The sequence below is a fragment of the Camelus ferus genome, chromosome 3 (assembly GCF_009834535.1).
Source record: "Camelus ferus isolate YT-003-E chromosome 3, BCGSAC_Cfer_1.0, whole genome shotgun sequence".
Taxonomy (NCBI): domain Eukaryota; kingdom Metazoa; phylum Chordata; class Mammalia; order Artiodactyla; family Camelidae; genus Camelus; species Camelus ferus.
The window spans coordinates 60,700,629-60,725,509 of NC_045698.1; the positions used below are offsets into that span (position 1 = coordinate 60,700,629).

The 24,881-nt window shown below is 35.9% G+C and overlaps 1 protein-coding gene across 1 annotated transcript in view; it reads left to right on the top strand.

Moving 5' to 3' along the window:
- POLR3G (RNA polymerase III subunit G) overlaps positions 1-24,881 on the top strand; it is a 78,527-nt gene that overhangs the window by 1,349 nt on the left and 52,297 nt on the right. The gene's annotated exons all lie outside the window — the stretch shown is intronic.

The window sequence follows — 24,881 nt, forward strand, 5'->3', positions numbered from 1 at the left end:
AAAAGAGAGGTTTAAAAAATTATGAAAGTACTTTATACAACTTCACGGTGCTAATAAATATTAATACCAAAATGAAATAGTCACTTTTCAAGGAAAATAAAGATAAAACAGGTAGAAAACTGAATTAGGTTAGTAACTATAGACAGGACTAAAAAATGATGCCACAGTTCTGTATCACAAAATAAAAAGGCATCCAGCCTACTCAGACTTATGGGTAAGTTTTTAAAACCCCTGAAGAATTAATTCTTGTGCCTTAAAGTAAAAGCACGATGGAGAGCTTCTTACCTTAATTTTTAAAGCTGGCACAACCCTTGGCATCTTAAAAAGCACTTAAAGTCACTGAATGCATGCTCCATGAAGAGAGTGTGTGCATGTTGCTCACCACTGTATGTGCCTGCCTCATATTTGATGTTCACTAGTGAACATGTGTGCAAAAATCCTAGATAGTGGCAAAATCAATTTGGTATTGTCTTAAGGAACATTTCACTATAACCAAATAGTGTTTATTTTTGAAAAGGAAATATAGTTCATAATATAAATGTGTTAATTAATCATAATTAATTAATCATAATTCTAGGTAAAGGTGATTGTCTCAGATATCCAAAAAGGCACTGGAAAATACTCAACACCCATTCCTAATATGTATAAATAAACCAGGTATAATAGGTACTTTTTTTTAACTTGATGAATAACATACCTAAGAAAATGCTAGTGTTTCTCACACCTGCTCTCTGAAACACTAGAATTTTGTGAGATGTTTGGGGTCATTTTGTGGAGAATAGGTTTTGTGGGCAGATAATCTGAGAAAATAGTCTGAATATGGTAATCAGAATGGTAAGTCCAGAGCCTTAGCCAAAAGTAGATAAAACTTCTGATTTAAAAAGATAGTGGGATTAGTATTTGTTTAGTCTTCCTCCTGAAACTTAATAAAACAATAGTTGAGAAATTAATTTCTAATACTGCAGTGACCTAGAGAAGTACCATCAGCAGACAAGGTATTTCAAAAAATATCTGAAAGATCAAAAGAAATTTGGAAGCCTGTTAACAAATGAGACAAATCATCAAAATGGCATCTTAGAATTTGCAGGAGGTGACTAAAGGTTCAGGGAGAGTTGCTCTGCCTGGCAAGAATCCCAGAGAGACCCTAGGATTAGAGTTATACAGTAGAGTAGAAATGAGAAGAGGGCTAAATACAGTATGTCAATTTAAAAGCTCTTTAGGAAACCACTTCACTTCAGTTCCTCCAGATTCCTCTCTTCAGTATTCTCTCTCTTCACATCTATCTAGAATCCCACTCTTAAAAATGAATGAAAAATCAAAACCCATCAGAGATAAGAAGGAAATCAAAGGCGTGAAAGCTAAAACGCAGGAAAACAAACAGCTGTCTAGGAAGACTCTTGAGTCAGCTTAGGAACCAAAAGAAATTAATAATAAATTAGTAATATTAAGCTTTCTAAGAAGTAGTCAAGAAAATACTATATTGGAGAATAGGATACTTTGAAAAAGAAACATTCTAACAATAAGAAAATAAATATGATGGCAGAAGTTAAAATTTTAATACAATCGTGAGATGATTTCTTTGAAGAAATATCCCAAAACATATAGCATTCAGACAAAAACATGGAAAAATTGAAAAAACATGGACGATTAATCCAATATGTTCATCATGTGACTAATAGGAATTCCAGAAAGAGAGCAACAAATGGAGGAGAGGCAGAAAAATATTAAAGTAATATTTGAAGAAAAATTTCAAGGAACCAAACAATAGCATGAGTCCCCATATTGATAGACATACCTAGTGCTGAGCAATATAAATCTTAAAAGAAATCACACCTAGCCACAGGAACAAAACATTTCAGAACATCAAAAATAAGAGGCCTAAAAGCTTTTAGAGACAAGAATCTGATCGCTTATAAAGAATAATAATTGAATTTGCATTAGATTTCTTATCAGAAATATTAGATAGAAGAGAATACCTTCAAAACTGTAAGGGGGAATTATTTTGAACTTAGGATTCTGTTCCCTGTCAAGACAAAAATCAAGCATTGGAACATAATAAAGATTTCAGAAAATGTAATCATCATATATGCTTTCTGAGATGTATACTCCATAAAAATGAGTGGAATTCAAAAACAATTTAGATATAAAAGACAAGAATCATAACCTAGTGTGATAGGCTCACCAAAGATGACCATGCCTTAATCCCTGAAATTTGTGAGTATGTTTTGTTACATGCCAAAAGGAACTTTGCAGATGTAATTAAGGTTACCAACCTTAAGATAGGGAGGATTATCCAGGAGGCTCAGTCTAATCACACAAGCCCTATAAAGCAGGGAACTTTCTATATGTTGAGGCTGCAGAGGTCAGAGAGATGTGGAGAATGAATCCACCATTCCTGGCTTTAAAATGAAGAAATGATGTTATGAGTCAAGGAATGTGGGCAGCCACTAGAAGTTGAGACAACCCCTAGCCAACAGCCAGCAAGGAAACAGAGACCTCACTCCTACAAAAGCATGGAACTGAATCCTGGCAGCAACCTGATTAAGCTTGGAAGCAAATTCATCCTAGAGCTTCCAGAAGGGAGCACATTGTGTGAGCACCTTGTGAGACTCTAAGCAGATGACCCAGTTGAACCACACTGTACCTGGACTTCTGATCTGTAGAACTGTGACATAATGAGTGAGTACTGTTTTAAGTCACTAAATTTGTTGTAATCTTTTATGGCAGCAAGAGAAAACTAATATATCTCATAATTTAATGAAAAGAGAAAAGGTGCAATACAAGAGACTTAGAAAGCAATTAGTCTAAAATAAACAGACGAACACCTAGAAGAATGTTTTCAAGGAAAGGAGACCAGGGTGGTGGGCAGATTAGGTAGGAAGAGCTTTAGAGTGAAATGTAGTTGTGAGAAAAATCTTAGGCCAATGACAAACCCCAAAGCAAAAATTGCCCGTTCAAAGAGTCCTGTGTTAGGCAGGAATAGCCTAACGCTAGCTTTAGTATCCTTGCTGTACTCATTGGCTAGGTGCAGCTCAGGTTAAGTGTGGCCTCAGTTTGAGTAGATCTGAGTTTGAGATGGCAGCTGGAAGGTATTAACTATGCACCTCGCAGGAGGTTCTTTCAAAGGGAGATCTGACCAGTATACTTTCATTACTGTCTCACAAGTCTTGCAAAGGTCTGGAGGGAGAGTATATCAAACAGAGGAAACAGCAAAGGCCCTAAAATAGGAACAAGGTTGGCATATTCAAGGAAAAAAAGATCAATAAGTTTGAAGCATAATGAGAGTCGCAGTGTGGTACAAGAAGGCAGATTAATAAAGAGAGTCCTAATCACATAGAACCTAATAGACCATGATGAGAGGATGACTTTTATTTCAAGTGTAATGGAAATCCATCAGCATGTTTTAAGTAGTGAATTATTATGATCTGATTTAAGTTTTAGAGCCAAACTTCCTGAAGCAATCTATATTTACAGCATCCATTTCCTCATATCTCATTTTCTCCCAACCCACAGCAAATCTGACTTAACATCCACTTACCTCTCTACTGGAAGAGCTTTTACTAGGTCACCAAAGACTTCTTAATTGCTAAGTTCAATTGCTTCTTTTCAATTCCCATCCTAGTTGTCCCCTGAGTCACATCTGCCTGTTGCCCACTCACTCTTTAAAATTGCTCTCATGGTTACTTTTTACCACTCCTTCCTTGTTTCCTTTGATGACTTTTCTCCACTCACTCCCTAAATGCTTATTTTTTTTTATAGGATTATGTCCTTAATACTTCCATGCTACCCTAGGCCCTCTCATCTCCTAAATTACAACAATCACCTAACGTGCTAACAACTCCAAAATTTCTCAAATTTTTTCCTTCTAGTCCTCTACTGTTAGTCTTCAAGCCTAGATTTACATTTGTGTTATACATTTCCATCTTAATGGAAGATAATATACTACGTCAAAACTCATTTTCTCCTACAAGACTTCTTATGTGTTCTCTACCATGGATATCACCAGTCACCCAGCTCATATAATTTGTTGGAATAACATTTAGTTCCTCATTATTGTCAAAATATGATTTTCAAAATTTAAAGATATGACTATTGTACAAATGTAGAATGAATATGTTTCCAAGATCTATTTAACTCTTTGATAAGGAAACAAGCAAGATGATAAAGCTGATTTACAGAAAAATTAGAGAAACTGTGTATACATAGGTAGTCACAAAAGGTGTGCTAAAATAAATTTGGTAAATTACAATGTCCTGCAGGTTAATATCTTTACAGGTCAGAATAAACTGTGGACTTTGGAGTTACTATCCTACCAGACAAAAATCATGTGCATCTCTACAGGGCAAACATCTACACATTAACATTTTACTCAATGTTAGCCCAAATCAGTGGCAAATAAAAAATGAAACAAAGGTATGCTTCCTGGAGAATTAAATAACTATTGGGTAGATCTATTAAGCAATGTTATGATATACAACCATCCTTTGGCACTATTTCCACATTTTGGGTATTTTTTCTTATCCTTTCCTTTAGTCTCATATCACCATCATGTGATAATAGAGCTATATTTTAAAGATGAATCTGCCTGCCTTCAATGCCTGTTTTTTTTCCCTCACAAAGAGTATGAGTGGTTGGCAAATTCAAGTAGTACACGATTAGAATGTTTCCTTGAAAACATTCTTCTAGGTGTTCATCTGTTTATTTTAGACTAATTGCTTTCATTCCTAGGTATATGCCCAAAGAAGTAGTATGTCTCTCTAGAAAAATTTTTACAAGAATGTTTATTATAACTTTATTCGTAATAACCCCAAACTGGAAACAACCCAGACTTCCATTAAGGTTAAAGGACAATCAAATTGTCTTTTGTACCGTGGAATACTATCACAGAAAAGTCTTCTGTTTTTCAAAATTAGTAAATCATAATAATTAAGAGAGTATGGCATTGGAGAAAGTAAAGTCTATCCGTGGAGGAGACTTACAGATACGTCAGTTGATTCACTACAAAGGCACCAGTACCATTCAATAGGAAAAAGAAGATGTTGCAATGAATTCTGCTGCAGCAGCCAGATGTCACACAAAAGAAATAAACATGATTCCTACCTCTCAGCATACACAAACATTAACTTGAGGTGGATCATAGAGTTACATGTGAAAGAAAAGTAATAAAGCTTCTAAAAGAAAACATAGGAGAATATTTCCATGACTTTAGGACAGATAAGATTTTTTAAACAGAACTTAAAAAGTATTAATCATAAAATTAAAAATTGATAAATTAGATGTCATCAAAAGTTTACATTTCTCTCATCAAAGACACCATTAGAAAAGTGAAAAGATAAGCCACAGACTGGAAGAAGACATTTACAGTACATATATCTGACAAAGTGTTACAAATCAATTATAAAAAGATTGAAAAGCCAATGAGACATTGGATAAAATATTTGAATAGGCTTTTTGCAAAAATGGTTATCCAAGTGGCCAATAAGCATATAAAGAGGTGTTCAACATTATTAGTTCTTAGGAAAATACAAGTTAAAACCACAATGAATATTATCATACAAGCACCAAAATGGCTAAAGTTAAAGTAAATAAAAGTTTTTTGAAAGACTAACAATATCAAATGCTGGCAAGGATGTGGGCCAGGACCAATTCTCAAACATTGCTGCTACGAGAGTAAAACAATACAACCACTTTGTAAAGTTGTTTGTCTCTACTAATGTTAAACTCATTTACCTCGTGACACAGCAATTTCATTCCTAGGTATATGCCCAAAGAAGTAGTATGTCTCTCTAAAAAAATTTTTACAAGAATGTTTATTATAACTTTATTCGTAATAACCCCAAACTGGAAACAACCCAGACTTCCATTAAGGTTAAAGGACAATCAAATTGTCTTTTGTACCGTGGAATACTATCAGTGATAAAAGAAAAAAATAATAAAGAACTATTGGTAGAGTCAACAAAAAGATGGATACCAATGGACATTGTTTTAAGTGAAATAAGTCAGATACAAAAGAATGCATGCAAATGAACATGTAGTGCATGATTCCGTTTTTTTGTAAAGTTTAACAGGCAGAAGTAATCATATTTATAGAAATTGGAATAGTATTACCTTTGGGCAGGCAAGGATTGGATAGTAGCTGGTGGTATGTACTGAAAAGAAGCACAAAGATACTTCATGAAGTGTTGGAAATATTCTATATCTTGATCTGCATGGTGGTTACAAGAGTGTATGCTTATGTAAATATCTTCTAACTGTACACAAGATTACTGTGCTTTGTGCATTTTATTAGTTATGCTATCCATTAAAAATATTAGTTTCTCACAGGGCCTTTGATGCAATTTTTATAGAATTAGAGAAAATAGTCTCGATTATAAAGAGTTAAGGAATGATGAAGCTGGTATGGATTAACTTTACTTTGAAAAAGTTTGGCTGTGAAGACGGAGGAGAAAATTAAGGAATTAGTAAAGATAGCAACAAGTCAAAGAAAGTTTTAAAAGATTCCTTTAGAATAGGGAATGCTTTATCACAGGAGAAGCCAGTGGAGAGGTACATATCAATGATGGGAGCAAGGGAGGAGAAGAGAAAGTTGATAAGACTAGATGTGTTAGAGTCAAAAGTAGGGGTTATCTAAGTAAAGAGAACAAAGCTAGAGCAAAGAAAGATAGGAAGGGTGAAGATAAGTTGAGGACTTTCACTATACCTGGTCTCAGCCCTCTTAGTAAAATAGAATGTAAGGACATCCACTAAAAGTCAGAAGGTGGGGTAAAAAGATGACTGGAGGTAGAGTAGAGGGTTTGATGAAGCCAGTTAGCTATATCATCAGCTTTGAAGGGCTATTTACTTTTTGAGTTTCCTCTTCCCTGTGATGTGGATTACACTTACCTCACAGAGTTGCTGTGAAGATTAAATAAACCAATGTAAATAAAATATCCATATAAGACAATCAATAAATGTTAATTCCCCTTAAAAAAGGACCAGAGTTTCTGAAAATTATTCTCCATGAATAATTTGAAAAACACACTGAATAATCTGGAGTCAGGATAAAAGACCCAGCAGAGAGTAAGGAACCTAGTCCCCAGGCACTTCCTTAACATCTGTGAGGGCTAGTGCAAATCAGACTACAAATACCTTTTGTACAAATATTTTAAGGTTACAAATCAAGCTGGCAAGCTATTAAATAAAATATGTTCTATCTTCCTACTTTGGCAAATACAGCTTCATAATGACCTGAAGTCTAGGTTCAAAATTAGAATTCTGATTCCTTGGTTTTCCATACTGAACCCTGGTAATGTGGGAAGATCCAGACCAACTTAGCCTCTTCTTTCTTCTTCCAACTCTGCCCTACATTATGAGGGGCCTCTAGGGTACATGTGTGGAACCTGCAAGTCCAAGCTCCATTCTCACCCTTGGCAAGTAGGAGCCACTTGGCCAAGCATGAGCTTACAACCCAATGGTATGGTCCTTGCCATGCAAAAGCCCTAGAGACAGGCTCAGAGCCATTTGGAAAGGGAATTCTGGGGTCCTAAGTATCTGGAACTTGGTCCCAAAGTGGTTATGTGGCTTTTGGGTGTGTAGGAAAGGAAAATAATTTTCCCTTTACCCTTCTGAGTTCTTATCTGAGATCCCTGTAATAAAGTACAGATTAACAAGATCAAACAGAAGTTTATTTACAGGTACCCCATGTGTACATGGGAGATACCCAGGGAAAAATTGAGCAGTTCTAAAAAGTGACTTATAACTTCAGCTTATATAGCATCTTCGACAAAGAACAATAAATCTGTAGAGAAATGACAGGATAAAGGCAAACTATTTTAGACTTTCAAGAACAGCAAACTGGAAAGGTGAATATATGGGAGGAAAACTAATGGAATAAGGTTTGTTTGCAGATTCCTCTGGTGCCATCTCTGGGCTAATAAGAGTCTGTCTCTAGTAAAGGCAGAATTTTTATTCTTTTTAGGGGAAGTATAGACAGAGTTTTCCTGCATTTGCTGCTTCTTAATTGTCTTCAGCTCAAAGTACTTTCTTGGTCAGAGGCGCATTTTAAAGTAGCATATTCTACTACTCCTTAGGTGGGTATATCTTCTTAGGCCCCTGAGACACCTCACCTTATATGGAATACTGCTGAAGAAGGACCAGAGTAGGTTCCAAAGCATGGGACCCTAAGCAGGGACTTCTTGTGCCCAGAGCTAAGGGTAATATAGCTCTAGGATTATCCAGACATCCTGCTTCCAACTGTGAATACAGGAAAACTGTAATACTATTGACTAGAAAGAGTAAAAAACTTAAGACCAAAATATGCTGAAAGATATAATAAGAATAAAGTAGAACATATAAATCCTTATTAAGAGGCTGTTTTTCACTTAAAAAGTAAGCCATCTAGCCTTTTGAGTTATTTTGATGGATTAAAAGCTTCCCTATGAAGCATTGCATAAAACTGAAAATGATTTATTAATCTCAGATCTACTCTTCAAATCAGAATATTTAGTAGCCAGCAGCGATCTGGTAGCCAGCTTTTGGGAGCTTTGGCTGATGAAAAATAAATGTCATGGCTTCTTTGTCTGGTTTTACATTTCTTTAAATCCAAATAAGTTGCACTTAGATATTCATGTTTGTAGATTCCTAGGATGTCTTTGAACTCAAATGGTGTTCTTATCACAACAGTCAGAAACAAAGGATTTTACTTTTTTTGGATGAATTCTCATTAGTAATGAGGCACTAAACTGCTACTGCATACAAGATAGAGGAGAAGAGTAATAGGGTTATTTTTAGCTACCGCCTACATACTGTAAGCAGACAACATCAAGAGCAGGAGGGAAATCACCGTTCCTTTAGTTTAATGAATTGTAATGTTCTTGAAAAATTCTTCTCTTTCCTCTCAAATTTGGGGCATCTAATTATGTAAAATGATTACTGTGGCAACAGCTAAGATATGAAGAAAGAGAGAGAAAGGGAAAAGAGAAGGAGAGGGAGGACTAGGTTATGTAAAAGTGATAAAAAGAAAATAGTATTTTGACCGAAGAATAAAATGTGGTAACTGGTAACTAGAAGAGAAAGGAAACACTGAAATAATTATGTTTAGAGCTTAAACTAGTCAATATCTGAATATCAAAGTAAACATAAACTTTGTGAATGTATCAGAGAAGCTAACAATCACAATAATAGCTTGCATAGGATAGGGTGATGAAATATATTCGTATTTCCAAATTATGTAATAAACTCTGCAAGTAAAATTCAATAGAATATAAAAGGCCATGTGAAATAAGAATATCAAAATTTACATTTTATATAAGTTATTAAATATTTTTATGTATAACATCTAATATGTTTTTGTATTAGAACCTAAAATATATGGGAAGACAGCTCACATAAAAAGGCTTACAAATAGTTTTTAAACATATGACTTGCTCAGCTTCTCTAAAAATAACATAAATGTTCAAATAAATTAAAATGAGATATAAATCTTAACTTACTAGATTTGCAAACGTCTAAGTCTGGAATTACAAACTTACTATGGAGAATTAGCAGGAAAAGCCTTCCTTAGGAAAGCTCTTTTGAGAGCCTTGGTGATCATATGTATCAAAATTTTACATGCACATACCCTTTGAACCAGCATTTATACTTCCTAGAAATTATCCTGCAGATATACTTGTACTTGTGCATAAAATATGTGCAAAACTATTCAATGCAACTTAAAAAAAGATTAGAAAAACACGAAATGTCCATGAACAGAAGGCAGGTTAAATATATTAGTTTATATCCATAGCACAGAATTATGATGCACCTGTTAAAAAGAAAAAGGCAGATCTGTACACACTAATATGTAATATGTTTGAAATATATCCTTAAGTGAAATAAAAGAAATTACAGACCAGTGTATGTAACGTACCATCAATGGAGTTAATAATAATGATAATAATAAAGAGATTAAGACCACTTCACAATGTCAGTGCTCTTCAGCCAAAGACTACCAGAAATACCTGTAGTTGAACGAGTCTATTTTTTTTTCTTTTTGCTGTGAACACTATGAGGGAAATGTGTGAGATGTCTCAGAAAAATAGTGTATGAAAGGACTTGGCTTTGACTGGGTAATTTGAGGGGGTCCCAGGAAGCAGGGGCAACTTAGGTATCTGAACAAATTTCATCTATAGGAGAATAAAGATATAATTGAGTAGAGTCAAGGCTCCCCACTTGACCTTTGCTGGTATGTGTTGGGGTAAAGCCATAGTTTCTTCTGTGATAAATTTGTGGTTTTTTGAAAAGTTTTATGTCTTACTAGGCTGCCCTTTTCCGGTCCTTTGGCTCAAGGGAGGAGCTTTTGCTGGGCCTTTGTCAGTGCCCATTGGCATTTCCAGGTTGCTGGTTTCTCCAGCACTCATTCTGGATTATGTGCATCAAAAAGAAACCCAGGGAACTTACCACTATGTTGTTTGTTCTTTGGATCCTGAAGTCCTTAGCTGTTCTGTTTTCTCTTTACCTATCAGAATCTTCATATGTTTGTTTTATATGTTATGTTCAGAGTTTTCAACTGTAATTGGAAAAGTACAGCTACTCCATCTTCCTGCAAGTGGAAGTTTCTTGGATATATTTTTGCACTGTTGAAATTTTTTTGCTGAGAGCATGAATTGTCCATTCAAATAAGTAAATACCTATATAGATACATAGCTTGCATTTTTAGAACTGATAATCGCTAAATCTCTATGAAGAAAATAAAGGAGAACAATGGGATAAAGAGTAGATGAAGTATGTAAAGCTGCATGTCTAGGGCGATCAGGGAAGTCCTCTCTAGGACACTTGAGATGGGATCAGAAGCCAGTCTAGGGAAGAACTGAAAAGCAGAGGAAGAATAAATGAAAAACTATTGCGGTAGGAATAAACTTGGCAGAATCCAGGAACAGAGAGGATTCTAGTATCAGTGGAGTACTGGAGCTGGCTAGTGTCATCTTACTTATTGACGTAATAAAAAGAATTAGTGACATTCATACTGGAACTACATTTGTTTATCGGTTGCAACTATAGATTGAATACAGACACAAGGGTTTGGCAAAAATCAAAGAGAATTCTGCAAGAACTGATGTACTATATGAAATTTATAATAAAGAATATTGTCTATTAATATTTACAAGTTTATGCAACATATTCTTTATATCAATAAAATTTATTCTTAAATGTATGTGTGTTGTATAAACATGTTTGTGTGGACGTGTGAAGCTTCAGGAAAAAGTGAAGTCTAGGAATAAATTTAAGAGTCATCAGTATTTGAATGTAGTTAAAATCATATAACTAGATAAAATCAACTAGAAAAAGTAGTGTGTTTTTTTTTTTAAGAAGAAAGTAAAGTTCAAGACGAAATCCTGGCCAATTGAAATGGAATGATCAATGTAAGAAAGAAAGAAAACCAGGAGAAAATGTGCTGGAAACCAAGTAGGAGGAAGTGGTCAACTCAGTTGGACTTGGCAAAATTGGTAATTTCAGCAAGAGCACATTTACTGGAATGTTCTTGTTGAAATCCAGACTGAACTAATTTAAAATAGTCATAGCGTCATCGATGGTGCACCCCTCACAGCCAGGGCACTGCTGCTCCTTTTCTGTGGAACTTGAGCTCTCGTTGCTAGAGTCCCCTTCACTCATTTTACTGCAAATGAACTGCTTTACTTTGTGCATATTATGGCCTATATAAGTATTTGAGTTCATTTATATACTAATTATATTCAACCTGGAGTGTTAAGACACAATAGTGTGGGTCTGACCAATGAAAGAGAAAGGAATAGTCATAGAAACTCAGTGTGATTTATCCACCACATGTTGAGAACCACAGTCCAAACCACTTCTTTAGCAGTTAATCCCATAGCCTATGCCTATTGTAATGTCTCCTGCAGGGTTTTCTTGGGCTCTAAATGCTATGTACCATACAGATGAGTGGTATGATAATAAATGTTTGAGGATTCAGAGGAGGGTACAATTATTTCTGCAATCATTAAGGCAAAGAACTTTAAAAGTTGGGTTGAAATTTTGTTAAGAGAAGCAAAAGCATTCCAGATGAAAGGAAAATGAAAGGAAAAAAGCATTAATTCAGTAAAGTGCAAAAAATGTGCAGGTAGTCGGAAAGTAGACTAGCGTATTTGAAGCTGAGGCTCCTTCATTCAAGTAACTCTAGTATTCCATCAGAATTTGATGCAATCACAGAAATGTTAAAACTAGAAAGGAACTTACAGGTCATCTATACTTGAAACTCCTCTTTTCACAGATGACAACCAAGATTTTGAGAAGCTAGGTGATTTGCTTAATGTCACACAGCTAATTGGTGAAAGAATTGAAATTGGATCTTCTGATTTCTGATATTCTTCCTCCATATTTCCCTTCAATGTAGGTTATTTACATTACAGGCAAGGAGAGGAAAATATGAGCTGCTGCTGAGTTCTGGATATATTATTTTTGATAACCGCAAGTAGCAGTTACCCTTTTCCTTTCATCACTCACTTCCACTTCAAATTCTTAACCAGGAACTAAACCATGAAAGTACGAGGGTAACCTGAGCAAAGAATTAATAGTTGATGTATTATACCACTTTCTGCCATTACATTATCACATTTGTCCTCATTCAGAGATGATCTACTCAGCTTTTAAGTTTTGCGTGACTACTGTTCTCAGTAAGGGTAAGAAGCTACATGATGAATTTTCAACCCTCTGAAGTAGACATGAAGAGAGGAAACATATGCTGGCATGTAAGTCTCAGGTTCAGCCTTTATAATAATAAGGATCAGAGTCTGAAAGTAGTAGTTCTGATTTCCACCAGAGCAAGCTCTACGACAAGTATTTGGGTTGAAGTAGTTTACTGGGGAGGTGATCCCAGAAAACATGATGAGAGTGTCATAAAGTGAGACAGGGAAGGGAAGGCTACTGGAGATCCTCCACTGAGGGGCTAGGAAGCTAGGAAGGGTAGTTATCCACAGCCTGTTTCACATTGGTTGAGGGTTGTTCCTGGGCATTCACTGAACACTTCTGGCTTACCCTGAGCCCAGGTCAGGCACACTTCAGGATCAGGGAGAGCCCTCAAAGAGAAATATCCAAGGCTTGAAGCTTTGGGTTTTTCTAGGAATTGAACACCAAGGCTACAGGCTAACTCGGCGGGGGGGGGGGGGGGGGGGGGTGAAAGGATATGGGCAGGGTGTTGAAAGCATCTTCTATTATGAGACAATGTATTTGTCATGGTGGTATTTGGAACATAGCAAGCACTAACAAATGTCTTCCCAATTAAAAAGGAGATGAGATGAATGAACTCCAGCTAAAACCTGGAAGTCATCCTTTACAGTACCTTCTTTTTCTCGTTCCGTCAATGTAATCACTTTTTCCATATCCCATCAAGTTAATCACTTTAACAGTTCTCCCTTCTCTCTCCTCTCTCCCGGCAACATTCCTAAAGCAGATATTTCACATTTCTTTCTTGAATTATCATATAATCTTCTAATTGGCCTTCCTGCCAATCTTACTTTCTTACCCTACCCTGACCGCCACTCAACCTACTCATTTAGTGCTATCAGAATGCTTTTTCTAAAACCCAACTCAGGGGGAGTTATCCTCTACTTCAAATACTTCAATGATTCATTACTTATTTGGGGGTGAAAATAAAACTCTAGCTTAGGATACAAGACTCTTCATGATCTAGTTCTGCTTCCCCAATCTCATTTCCCTCACTGTGCTTCACTCTTAACCCCTAAATTCGGATATAAGAAACCTTCCTTGGTTCCTCATCTATGCTACACATTCTTATAATTCAATGCCATTTTCATGTTCTTCTCCACCTTTATTCCTCTAGAAAACTACTAGCTTTTATTCAGAGTTGATATCAAGTTGATATCCCCTTGTATGAAAAACTACCCCTGATATCTACCCTTCCCTCTTGGTCCAGATCAGTGATCAAATAAAGACATTTCTGTATATCTCTCAAAACTTACCACTTGCGTTATAAATGTCTGTTTATTTTCTCTCTTACTAATTAGACCAAGTGTCCTTCATAATCAGATACTGAGCATCTGCATTCTTAACAAGTATCCACGGGGATTTTTATTCCCACTGAAGAATCATTTTAAGAATCAGTTTATTATACTGAGAGCTTCCTAAGGGGAAAGGCTTTTTCTCTGTAATTGTAGTGCCTAACATAGCACCTAGCATGTAGTTGGTATACAATAAGTAACTCTTGGATTAATAATATGACTTTACATTCTGAGTATTTTCACTCTTTTACGGAGATCTTATCACGTTACCACATATGGTAATAAGACTCATTAAAAAATTATTCCCTGTATCAATGAGGTTGTAAATTGGGAATCTTAATAGCACTCTGCCAGTTCTCCAGCAAGTGGCTGTTCAGTTTGACATGTTGTTCCACTTTTTCACCCTTGATTGCCTTTATACCTTTTCCATGAAAAGTATTCTTACTGGTCTTGTTAATGGCATCTAGAAGAATAGATCTCAAACTAAGATATATCATAGAGACCTGGAGAGCTTGTTAGAAATAGAGGTGGATGAGCCCCAATCTCATGATTCTAACTCAGTAGTATATGAGAGAGGTGGGGTCAGACTCTATATTTTTAATAACATCTTGAAAAAGGAATTATCCTCTATAATAAATAGATGTGTTTATTATATAGTCAGAGAAAAAGCTGACATTTCTACAAACTGACAGACACTTATGTTTTATTTCTTTTAGACAAATACTGTGACCTGTTTCAACAGAGATTATCGAATACTTTGCGAATAGCTCTTGAAGTTTAGCAGGGCTATAATATTTTGCGCTGGTTGATTCACCTGGTAGCTTAATATACCTAAAGAAAATACATTGTCTATTTTTTTTCCTTCGCTCTTGGTATATATAAAGGTAGATTACATACTTAATCTACCAAGATACTTTGGTTTTATTAAATAGCTCCATTATAGCAAAATTGGGAATGTGGTCAAGAATTGGGAATGTGGTCATCCAACTTTGGCTTGTGTGTGCCCACATGGCTTCCTTCCTGCATTCAGCTTTCTTACTAGATGCCAAAATAAGTCTTACTCCAAACCTTGAGTCTGTGCTTATTTTCTATAACAGCCACAACAGGATCTGTAGTTACCTGAACTCTGACAACTGGAGGGTGGTGCTGCAAGATGAGAATAAGTTTACATAGTAATACTACTTCCTTCTAAACACTACCCAGGGGTCAAGGCAGTCTGTGCCCCTGTACGATTTTCAGTGTAGGTTTCATCCCTGTCTCTCTGTCTATTTTCTGTCTCCCATCCTAGATTTTTGATATCTACCTTAGAAGATGCCATGAAAAGACATCTTTTCTCTTGTTTGTCCCAGGCTGGATGGATTCTATCATGGCACTTTCCTGACCAAGAATGAGAAGACTCTGCTAAGGTTCACTGTTTAGCATCATGGTCCCCAGAGTGTAAAATTTGTTTTAAAAGTGGAATCAGAATACTCAGAAATTTTTATGTAAAATTTTCCTTTTGAAGCTCCCTGGGTACATGATTATCTGAAAATCTAAAGGGAACCGGAGAAAATTCCTATAACAGCCAGAAGGAGTCAGAATATCTACAGGAGCTGTGGTCTCTCTCTCTGTGCTATTATTAGAAAAGAAATAGTCCTATAGAACCACACAGTAATTGTCTTTTACACAGGACTATAAAAATTTATACCAACGCAGAAAATAAATGATAGTATCTGTGAATTTTCTGTTTACCTCGAAATAATATTTTGCTGGACTTTCAAATATTATTTTTATATTTAAATGTCAAAGATTGGGGGCTGGAGATTTTTGTAGAAATACATTTTTATTTTATAATTAAAACCAATGATAAAATAATATATTATTTAGTAAAATATTCTTTTATAGCCAATTTGCTGTAATGGAGCTATTTAATAAAAGCAAAGGATGCTGGTATAGGAGCCTAGCTTTAGACCATACTTTAGAGAGTACTGCTATTATAATTTTATGTAATGTCTACCTATTTATTTTAAATAGTTCCTTTTTAAAATATGACATGAAGTATTAATTTGATCATTAATTTGATTTTATGATTTGATTTAACATTTGGTTTGTGGTTTGTTTAACATCTGACAATTTATTTAGTGGAATATTAGTCTTTTGTTAATATTTTCTTCAAATTATGAAAACGTCTTGCCTGATCTAATTCATATTCTACAGAGTTTAAAGTTAAGGAATATAACCAGAAAAGAAAGAGTGACAAAATCCGAAACATTAATTTTAAAAAATATATTAAAAATTACTTTCTAAAAACAAGTTGATTTTTTTTTTAACTTAGGGTCATATAAAGAAACTATTAATGTGAAACTTCATGAGAAAAATTGTTTTACTGAATTTCTTCAATTAAACCACTAGATGGCAATATCTTTGTTTCTTTGTGAATCCACTAGACAAATGGCTTTTTAAGAAAACACTCAATTATCATATTTTTTAAAGCTCCAACCTCAACTACCAAATTGCTATTCCTCAGTTCTGAAGGAAGAAAACTCCAGAGGTGAAAACTCCAGTCCAGTTAAAGAGTCCTCTATTGTATTGGGATAGTAAATTAATGTCCTTCCTTAATAACCAGAGATGTCACTGAGTCACTGAAATGAAAACTCACTTTGGAGTTTGGCTTCACTTTGGAGCACACAAACCTCCAAGATTTTAGGCCTGTAAGGACACTCAGTACTGAAAGACATAGCTGAAATAATGTTCTTGACTCTTGTCTTCATTTCTTACCACACATTTTTTTCTTTTCTTACCTAATTATATGATTTCTTTTTTTTTAATTGAAGTATAGTTAGTTTACAACATTGTGTCAGTTTCTGGTGTACAGCATAATAGTTCAGTCATACATACACATGCATGTATTTGTTTTCATTTTCTTTTTCATTATAATTTACTACAAGATATTGAATATAGTTCCCTGTGCTATACAGTATAAACTTGTTAATTACATGATTTCTAAAATTTCTTTTCCCCCTTTATGGATTAAAAAAACACAGCAAAGAGTGGAAGGAAGGGTTTGGGAGCAAATCATCTTTATGGAGGAGATTCCTTTACCACAAAAAGACTACATCCTGCATGCAAAAACTGTAGTCACTGTACCCAAAATGTTCTTTCTACCTGAAGATCACTACAACTAACTTTTGTGTAATTTAGGTTTACATATTTAGTAACCTGTCTGAGTTTCTTTTTCAATTAGAGCCATTAAAATACAATAATCAAAACATCAGATATTTAATTGCTAAAGTATTATGTTCAAAAAGAAAAAATATTTTTACTCTCATGTATCTATAAAATGACACATGTGAAAGATTTTATTCAGGTCATTAATGATGAAAGAATCAATTTAAAAGAAAATTTCAAAAACATGCATACATACATATACAATCAGAAATGTTGAAAAGAATCTGCTAATAGATGCAAAACTGGTTAATAACCCATAGGACAATAAAATTTAACGTTTGTAGTAATCTTTCATGTAAAGCAGAAATTAATTTTATATCTATGAGACAAAATTAATTAATTTTCATTGCTATGTGCAAGAATGATTTGCTTTACTATTAGTTTTGTACAGGTTAATTTCTATGATATTGAGATGAAAATAGCGTCCTCAGTAGAAAGTCGATCAAAGTTGTACAAGCTTACATAATCAGATAATCCCCAGAATGCCTGTTAAACTCAGTAATCTCTTCGGCCCACATCCAAGTAGTAACAATTTTTTCTAACATTGCTATTTTTTTTTTTTTTTACTAATTATGTCATTTGGGATGAGCAATGTGGTTGCAGAAAGAGCCTTATTCCTTGTGCTGCAATTTTAGGGCAAACCACAAGGAGGCATTTTTTGCACTGGATTTCCTGCACAGATGGTGACCAGGACCAGTGATTAAACCAGGGACACTGTCATTAACTTTTGGAATAAATTAAGCAGACAGTGGGTTTCCTTACCTCTAGAAGTAGATGTCAGAGGAGGTAAGCAAAAAATTGTCCCCAAAAGAGAATAGAAATTATTTGTCTCTGACTTGGCTCGTTATTTTGAGTATAATGTCAACAGAACATTCTCAGATCTGAAGATGTGTCCCAGTTTGTCCAGAGATTAGATTTGGAAAAAAATAAAAGAATACAGTACATCTTGTGAACTAAGAAAGATCAAGATTTGCAAACACAAATGCTACAAGGGCAAAGTAGAGAAGTAAAATGAGTAGAGCCGGCTGGATGTAATACAGCACGCAGCAGGGGCACTATAACAAATTGGGAAGCTTGTTCCCCATCTAAAGAGGGAGATTACTATTCAGGTCATACTATATGGAAACACAGATCCCAAAATGCCAGAGTTTCAAATTTTTCAAGAGAAACAAGAAAGCCATATTGTCCCCATTATTTTTTTTAAGATGCTGGCCATTTAACAACAACAAAAAATTAAACATAATGTGTCTTCCCTTATTCCCCAAAATTAGCCTAAGAGAACTTTCTAGAATCCTTCTCTCATTTGAGGACTGTTGAAGAGGCAAGTTCTGAGAAGTAAGAGTGTGACTGCAGAAGTAACGGCAAGAACTGAGCGTGGGGATGAGCAGGTCAACAATAAGTGTGTGTAAAATGTGTAAACTATATACCTATGAGCCAGTTGAAAATTACCAGCAATGGAGGGTCCTTTGGGGGTTTGGACTTCTCATAACTTAGAAAAACTAGAACATCACAGAGCACTTATCACTTATTGTCCTCCTCACCCCTGCAACCCCAATGCTGTCCAGAGCTGAGATCACTGAAGAAAATCAGTAAATATTTCCTTATTGAGTTGTCATTCAAATGACAAGGTAAGCAGAAGGATCAATTTAACAACCTTAATTTTTTCAGCTGTTTTATAACTTAGACACTCTGTGTGTGTATTATCTTTTTTTAATTTTTTAATTTTTAAAAAGGCTACTTTCCATTTACAGTTATTACAAAGTATTAGCTATATTCCCGTGTTGTACAATATATCCTTGAGCCTATCTTACACCCAGTAGTTTGTACCTCCCACTCGCCTACCAACCCCCTTACTGCTAACCACTACTTTGTTCTCTATATCTGTGAGTCCGTTTCTCTTTTGTTATGTTCACTAGTTTGTTGTATTTTTTAGATTCCACATGTAAATGATATCATATAGTATTTTGCAAGTATATTTTTCATTTCAGTTTTTGTATTTTCCAACTCTGGTCATTCTTTATATTTTCTAACTCTTTTGTTAACAGTTTCTAATTTCTCTCTCTCTGCATCTATTCTTCTCCCAAGTTCTATGATCATCTTTATGATCATTACTCTAAACTCTCTCTCAGGTAGATTGCCTATCTTCACTTTACTTAGTTCTACTCTGGGGTTTTGTCTTGTTCCTTCATCTAGGACATGTTCCTCTGCTGCCTCGTTTTGTCTAAGTTGCTATTTGTATTTTTATGTATATAGTAGGTTAGTTATGTTCTTGACTTTGGAGAAGTGGCCTTCTGTAGGAGATGTCCTATGCATCCCAGCCATGTACTCCCCTCTCATCACCCAAGCTATATGCTTCAGGTGTTCCCCCTTAGAGGGCTGCATGGGTTCCTCTGTTGTGGTGGGCTGACTATGTGGACAATCTGGTAGGCTTGGTTGGCCTCTATTCCAGTTGGTTGCCAGGCCCTGCCTTGTGCAGGCATTGCTAGCTGCTGGTTAGCAGGACCTGGTCTTGAGGCAGCTGGCTGCAGAATCCTAGGAGGCCCTGGAGCTAATGCTGACTCATCAGGGCTGTTGCCCACCCACTGGCAGGTGAAGTCAGGTCCTGGGATTAGTGCTGGCCTACTGACAGGCAGAGTTGATCCTTGTGGCTGCACAACCCAGGGATCCCAGAGCTCATTTCAGATTGTTAGTGGGAGTGGGCCAGTTCCTGACACAGTTGGTTACGGGGTCCAGGGTGTCAGAAAGCTTGTGGTGGCCTATTAGTGGACAATGCCAGTGCCCAGGTGGCCCCAGGGTAGAGTCTGGCCTGTTGTGGGTGGGCTGGATGTGAAGGCTACAGGATCTTAGTTTTCTTGCCTCTGTTGGATGAAGCTCGCCGAGAGGCTAATGCAGGCTTCCTAGAGGAAAGAGCCGGTGCCTGTCCACTGATGAGTAGAGCTGGATCTTGACCCATGGGCAGGGTCTAGGAGTATGTCTAGAAGCTGCTGTGGTCTCAGGAAGTCTTTAGGCAGCCTGTCTGCTGATGGGTAGGGCTGTCCCCACCCAGTTAGATGTGCTCGTGAGAGGAGGTGAAGTCACGGTCTTTCTACTCCACCATCTTGGCTGCTCTCTCTCTGTACTGTCTTAATTCCTTTAAAATCAGTGAGAAAGGAAAGGTGTGAATAAATTAATGGTGAGATTCCAGAATGGAGCTGGGAATATATTATCACCACAGCCCTCTTTATCTCTTCAGGATTTCATAAAACTATAGATGATGTGTATTTTAAATGACCACAGCCCCTGTGAGGACACATACTAAGACCTCCACAACCACCACAGCCTGTTGCTCTACCTGGAGACCCCTGACCTAAACTGAACAAATTGATTCTTTTCCTCAGGACTTTTGAATACAGATACTGAGCCAATGAGTCAGAAGATGCTAAATACTTGATCTGAAAGGTCAGGGCAAGACATGACAAAGGACAGCAAATCAAAGCCAAGTGCAAGGTAATGTATGTGGAGGCAGAGATGCCAGAAGTAAACCCAGAAGCACAGAGAACAGCAGAGGCCGCAATACTCTGCGGGGGATGAGAGGAAATTGTTGGGTTTATAACCATCTTTTTCCATTTTCCAGGTGGCCCAACTGTATTTTATTCTTCAAGTGTTTTTGAAATGGCCAGTTTTATCCCTGAGATAAACCCCCTCTTCCTTGATGCTAATTTGAGTGTGTATTTGTGACTTGCAACCACACAATTAATTCCCTATCTGCTAGTTGCAGCATTGCCAGATGTGGGAAACTCGTCCTTGTCAGAATGGAGAGACCTCATTAATGTGACCTGAGAATGTGGTGTGGTCTCCATGGTGATTCTCACAGCTGATTCTCAAGTGCTTTCCATCCTGACTCTGAGGGTTAAAGTGTTGCTAAAAAGACAGGAAATAGAACCTCAGGGTCAAATTGAGTCTTCCTTGGCATTTCCTATGTAATTCTCTCAACATCATACTTTTCTATTAAAAATATCATGATGATTGCTAGGCTTACATTTTAAGGTTGTAATTTTTGCAGTTTTTGCCAGAAGAAACATAAAAGTATTTAAAAATTAGTTCATTTTATTGCCTATTTAATGGCAGTGTTTTTTTAAAAGCTTGAAGTAACCTAAATAGTTGTGGAAACAAATCACCTAAAAATAAATGTATTTCTCATTGATTCCTTGATCAATGATTCAATTACTTTTTTTTTCTTTCCCCATTCTGTCTCATTTTCCCCAATACCTTACCAGAATCTCTATCTACCTTGATAATATAGAACACAGTCCCAGTATTTTCTGCTTGTGTATTTATTTGTCTATTCCCATATTTCATTCAGTACTATGTATCTTGTAAGTGTTAAATAAGTAAGAATTGAAATGAATTATAGAGGATGCATATATAGGCATAAAACATAGTTTTTTAAAAAAGTGCTTTTTTTCAAGTCTTACTGTCAAGTAGCTTTGTAATTGTATCTAACTATACCAACTATGTGGACAATTATGTTACAGATAATTAAATATCATTATTATTATTTTGCTGGTAACTTACAGTACAGCAATAAGAACAAACAGACTCCTCAGCTTCTTTACCTCTAGTTACAGGTTTCATCCACATCAGTTTTTACCATCAGCAAATAAATATATAAATATTAAATGATACTGAGCTGGAGAGGATCTAGTAAAGCCAGTGTTTTAGGGAATGTATTCTATCGTAGTGCTCAGGACAAGGAAGAGAGATGATGGGAAGCACAGTAGGAGGTTTCTGAAGTGATCTGTGTGTTAAGGATATAATCTTGAAGTACATGGAAGGCAGAGGGATGAAAAGTAAGAGATAAGCCTGAGAGATATCATAAAGATGATGACACTTTTAATAGGAAAGAGTCAGGGTAACTGAGTGATTCTGAGTACCTGTGAGAGAAATGGGGAAGTCAAGAGAGTTTGTTTTGTGGCAAGATGCCTAAGTCAGAGTGATTATGCAACAGCTCTTCCTTTCACTATCACTGAAACCTTTTCTTGTTGTTTTTCTAGCCTATTGGCACCATAAATAATTATTTTATCAATATTATACATAGGAATTCGATCATTTGGAATAATCAGGTTTATTCACATTGAATAATTCCAGCCTCAGGCAAAAAGTGGCCACCAATAGCCTTCAAGTTTCTTCCCCAGTCATTTATTCGATGAATATATTACTGAACACCTACCTTGATTATGTTTGTCATATTCAAAGAACACCAAAGGGGCAGATGGGACAGGAATTGAGTGAGCTGGGGTAGAGTGGTGAAAGAGATCAGAGAGGTATGCGGTAGATAGGTATCATCTTATAAAACTACATAGGTCATCATCAGGACTTAAGTAGGTCATCATTAGGGCTTAACTTTCCTTTGGAATGAGAAAAAAAACTGTTGAAGGTATGAGGCCGAGGATGTGATCCACCTTATGAATTTTAAAATATCACTCTGGACACTTGTTGAGAAAACACTGCGGGGAGCCAGGCAGGAGAAGGGACACCAGTTAGAATTTGTTACTGCAATAATTCAGGTAAGATTTGGTGGGATCTGGGACAAGGTTAACAGTGGTAGAGATAGTGATAAGTACTCAAACTCTGAATTTGAGTAAGAATTTGAAGGCAGAACCAATAGGATTTGTTATAAGTGGAATGTACCAGGAATTTAGAAATTGTATTCAGCAATTAGGAACAGAAATCTACCAGTGTTTCTTTTTTAATGTAAAATAATTCCCGAAGTAGGCCATCAAATGATGGTGTAGTTGCTCACTGTGTCTTTTAGCCAGTTAAGTTGGACCTTTTAAACCTTTCCAGAAGTCCTACAAAACATTTTGACTTATAACTCCTTGGCTAGAGTTTAGTCACAAAACTATGTGCTTAATTACAAGTGTCTGGGAAATGAAGTCTTCCAGGAAAGATTATTGCTCCCTGCCAAAAACCCTAGGATTCTGATATTAAGGAAATAAGAAGAATGGATACAGGTGGTAACGAGCACCCTCTGCCACATGGGTATGAAATAAACTGAGAGGTCAAGCGTGACCGAAAGGAAAGAGTTTTTTCCCCTCCTGTGCCATGGACTCTTTTAGCCCTTGGTGAAGCTTATGAACTGCCCTCTCAGAACAATGTTTTAAGTGTGTGAAATGAAATACATAAGATTACAAAGGAAGCCAATTATATTGAAATCTTATTATCAAAATATTAGAAAATATGTGAGAAATATATGTAATTCTTCATAATTGCTCCTATAACTCAAAGTGATGATAATTTTTAAAGATATTTTGAAATTTCTGCAACAACTAATGTGATACAAAAATACCTGTGATTTTTATTGGTGACAGGAGTTACAGATACTACTAACACTATTGTGGTTTACTGATTGTGATCATAAATGAAAGAAATATTATATTTCAGTTATAGGTTCATGGTGTTATAGGTATAAATTTTTCCCCTCTAAGTTTATATAGACTCCTTCACCCCTTGAGCCTTCATGAACCCAAAGTTAAAGACCCTTTTCCAAAAACATTTCAGCCTGTGCAACTGGAAGGATGTAAGATGCTATTACTGAGGTTTGAGAAGAAAAAAATTGAAAATCCATTTTTGGAATATTAAATTTGAAATGTCTATTTTGTTAGTTAGGATTAGATTCAGTTAAAGTAATAGGAAAAAAAAATCAGACTCTCAGTGGCTTACATAAACGTCCAGAGTTGGTATAATGGCCCCACAACGTCAATAACCCAGCATTATTTCACCTCTCCACCATGTACGTTTCCATTTCTAAGTTCCCTCTATGGTCCAAGAAGTCCTAAACAAGGAATTCTCCAATGAAAACATATGAATGGCCAATAGGCACATGAAAAAATGCTCAATATCGCTAGTTATCAGAGAAATGCAAATCGAAACTACATTGAGTTATCACCTCACACCAGGCAGAATGGTCATCATTAAAAAGTCCACAAACAATAAATGCTGGAGAGGCTGTGGGGAAAAGGGAACCCTCCTACACTGTTGGTGGGAAGGTAGTTTGGTGCAGCCATTATGGAAAACAGTATGGAGAGTCCTCCAAAAACTGAAAATAGACTTACCATATGATCCAGCAATTCCACTCCTGGACACGTATCCAGAGGGAACCTTAATTCAAAAAGACACCTGTACCCCATTGTTCACAGCAGCACTATTTACAATAGCCAAGACATGGAAACAACCTAAATGTCCATTGACAGATGACTGGATAAAGAAGCTGTGGTACATTTATACAATGGAGTATTACTCAGCCATAAAAAATAAAATAATGCTATTTGCAGCAACATGGATGAACTTGGAGATTGTCATTCTAAGTGAAGTAAGCCAGAAAGAGAAAGAAAAATACCATATGATATCACTTATATGTGGAATCTAAAAAAAAAGACAAATGAACTTATTTACAAAACAGAAACAGACTCACAGACATAGAAAACAAACTTATGGTTACGGGGGGGAAGGGATAAATTGGGAGTTCAAGATTTGCAGATATTAATATATATAAAATAGATAACCAACAAGTTTATACTGTATAGCACAGGGAGCCATACTCAATATCTAGTAGTAACTTATGGTCAAAAAAATATGAAAACAAATAAATGTATGTTCCTGTATGACTGAAGTATTGTGCTATACACCAGAAATTGACACAAC